Source organism: Silene latifolia, chromosome 8 (assembly GCF_048544455.1).
Source record: "Silene latifolia isolate original U9 population chromosome 8, ASM4854445v1, whole genome shotgun sequence".
NCBI classification, from domain to species: Eukaryota; Viridiplantae; Streptophyta; class Magnoliopsida; order Caryophyllales; family Caryophyllaceae; genus Silene; species Silene latifolia.
In genome coordinates, this window is record NC_133533.1 from 4,331,056 (window position 1) to 4,334,696 (window position 3,641).

The following is a 3,641-nucleotide window of genomic DNA, read 5'->3' on the forward strand; positions in this document are numbered from 1 at the left end:
TCAATCACGCGTCCGAGCTCATTTCATGAATAACTTTGTTCGATTTCAGAATCAACTCCTTTCGATTTCAGCCTCAAATAACGAGCTTTAACACATTTTTCACGATAATCCGAGTTTCGGCGAATACTGGTTTGTGGCACACCGCACCCCCAAATGTCTTCCGTTGGTGCTCAAACTTTGCGTGGCCGCTTTATCTTACCCGAGGAACTTTCTATGTGATTTCCAGAGAATTTTATGCCGGGACCTTGAAATCTCGAAAAACCGTGTATTATACACTTCAATTTCAGCCGTTCGAAAGGTCGTACCGGAACTTGTTTCTTTTTCTCCCTGTTTTTCAATCACGCGTCCGAGCTCATTTCAGAAATAACCCTGTTCGATTTCAGGAATCAACCTGCTCGATTTCAGCCTGAAATAACGAGCTTTAACAGATTTTTCACGATAATCCGAGTTTTGGCGAATCCTGGTTTGTGGCACACCGGCACCCCCAAATGTCTTCCGTTGGTGCTCAAAATTTGCGTGGCGCTTTATCTGACCCGAGGAAATTTCTATGTGATTTCCGGAGAATTTTATTCCGGAACCCCGGAATTTCGAAAAAACGTGTATTATACATTTCAATTTCAGCCGTTCGGAAGGTCGTACCGAAACCTGTTTTTTTTTCTCCCTGTTTTTCAATCACGCGTCTGAGCTCATTTCAGGAATCAACCTGTTCGATTTCAGAAATCATTTTGTTCGATTTCAGCCTCAAATAACGAGCATTAACACATTTTTCACGATAATCCGAGTTTCGAATGAATGATGGTTTGTGGCACACCTGCAAGCACCCCAAATGTCTTCTTTTGGTGCTCAAACTTTTCAAGGCTGCTTTATCTGACCCGAGGAACTTTCTATGTGATTTCCAGAGAATTTTATTCCAGGACCCCGGAATCCCGAAAAATCGTGTATTATACACTTCAATCGTGTATTAAACCCTTCAATTTCAGCCGTTCGGAAGGTCGTACCGAAACCTGTTTCTTTTTCTCCCTGTTTTTCAATCACGCGTCTGAGCTCATTTCAAAAATTAACCTGTTCGATTTCAGAAATCAACTTGTTCGATTTCAGCCTCAAATAACGAGCATTAACACATTTTTCACGATAATCCGAGTTTCGGCGAATGATGGTTTGTGGCACACTGGCACCCCCAAATGTTTTCCGTTGGTGCTCAAACATTGCGTGGCTGCTTTATCTGACCCGAGGAACTTTCTATGTGATTTCCGGAGAATTTTATTCCGGGGCCCCGGAATCCCGAAAAACCGTGTATTATACATTTCAATTTCAGCCGTTCAAAAGGTCGTACCGGAATCTGTTTCTTTTTCTCCCTGTTTTTCAATCACGCGTCCGAGCTCATTTCAGGAATCAACCTGTTCGATTTCAGGAATCAACCTGCTCGATTTCAGCCTCAAATAACGAGCTTTAACACATTTTTCACGATAATCCGAGTTTCGGCGAATACTGGTTTGTGGCACACCGGCACCACCAAATGTCTTCCGTTGGTGCTCAAACTTTACGTGGCCGCTTTATCTGACCCGAGGAACTTTCTATGTGATTTCCGGAGAATTTTATTCCGGGACGCTGAAATCCCGAAAAACCGTGTATTATACACTTCAATTTCAGCCGTTCGAAAGGTCGTAACGGAACCTTTTTCTTTTTCTCCCTGTTTTTCAATCACGCGTCCGAGCTCATTTGAGGAATCAACCTGTTCAATTTCAGGAATCAACCTGTTCGATTTCAGCCTCAAATAACGAGCTTTATCACATTTTTCACGATAATCCGAATTTCGGCGAATTCTGGTTTGTGGCACACCGGCACCCCCAAATGTCTTCCGTTGGTGCTCAAACTTTACGTGGCCTCTTTATCTGACTCGAGGAACTTTCTATGTGTTTTCCGGAGATTTTTATTCCGAGACCCCGGAATCCTGAAAAACCGTGTATTTATACACTTCAATTTCAGCCGTTCGGAAGGTCGTACCGGAACCTGTTTCTTTTTCTCCCTGTTTTTCAATCATGCGTCCGAGCTCATTTCAGGAATCAACCTGTTCGATTTCAGGAATCAACCTGTTCGATTTCAGCCTCAAATAACGAGCATTAACACATTTTTCACGATAATCCGAGTTTCGGCGAATGCTTGTTTGTGGCACACCGGCACCCCAAAATGTCTTCCGTTGGTGCTCAAACTTTGTGTGGCCGCTTTATCTGACCCGAGGAACTTTCTATGTGATTTCCGGAGAATTTTATTCCGGGACCTCGGAATCCCGAAAAACCGTGTATTATACACTTCAATTTCAGCCGTTCGGAAGGTCATACCGGAACCTATTTCTTTTTCTCCCTGTTTTTCAATCACGCGTCCGAGCTCATTTCAGGAATCAACCTGTTCGATTTAAGGAATCAACCTGTTCGAGTTCAACCTCAAATAACGAGCTTTAACACATTTTTCTTGATAATCCGAATTTCGGCGAATGCTGGTTTTGGCACACCGGCACCCCCAAATGTCTTCTGTTGGTGCTAAAACTTTGCGTGGCCGCTTTATCTGACCCGAGGAACTTTCTATATGATTTCCGGAGAATTTTATTCCGGTACCCCGGAATCCCGAAAAACCGTGTATTTATACACTTCAATTTCAAATGTTCGGAAGGTCGTACTCGTAACCCGTTTCTTTTTCTCCCTGTTTTTCAATCACGCGTCCGAGCTCATTTCAGGAATCAACCTGTTCGATTTCAGCCTCAAATAACGAGCTTTAACACATTTTTCTCGATAATCCGAGTTTCGGCGAATGATGGTTTGTGTCACACGGGCACCCCCAAATGTCTTCCGTTGGTGCTCAAACATTGTGTAGCCGCTTTATCTGACCCGAGAACTTTTTATGTGATGTCCGGAGTATTTTATTCCGGGGCCCCGGAATCCCGAAAAACCGTGTATTATACACTTTAATTTCAGCCGTTAGGAAGGTCGCACCGGAACCTGTTTCTTTTTCTCCCTCTTTTTCAATCACGCATCCGAGCTCATTTCATGAATAACCTGTTCGATTTCAGGAATCAACCTGCTCGATTTCAGCCTCAAATAACGAGCTTTAACAGATTTTTCACGATAATCCGAGTTTTGGCGAATCCTGGTTTGTGGCACACCGGCACCCCCAAATGTCTTCCGTTGATGCTCAAAATTTGTGTGGCGCTTTATCTTACCCGAGGAACTTTCTATATGATTTCCGGAGAATTTTATTCCGGTACCCCGGAATCCCGAAAAACCGTGTATTTATACACTTCAATTTCAGCCGTTCGGAAGGTCGTACCAGAACCCGTTTCTTTTTCTCCCTGTTTTTCAATCACGCGTCCGAGCTCATTTCGGGAATCAACCTGTTCGATTTCAGCCTCAAATAACGAGCTTTAACACATTTTTCACGATAATCCGAGTTTCGGCGAATGATGGTTTGTGTCACACCGGCACCCCCAAATGTCTTCCGTTGGTGCTCAAACTTTGCGTAGCCGCTTTATCTGACCCGAGAACTTTTTATGTGATGTCCGGAGAATTTTATTCCGGGGCCCCGGAATCCCGAAAAACCGTGTATTATACACTTCAATTTCAGCCGTTCGGAAGGTCGCACCGGAACCT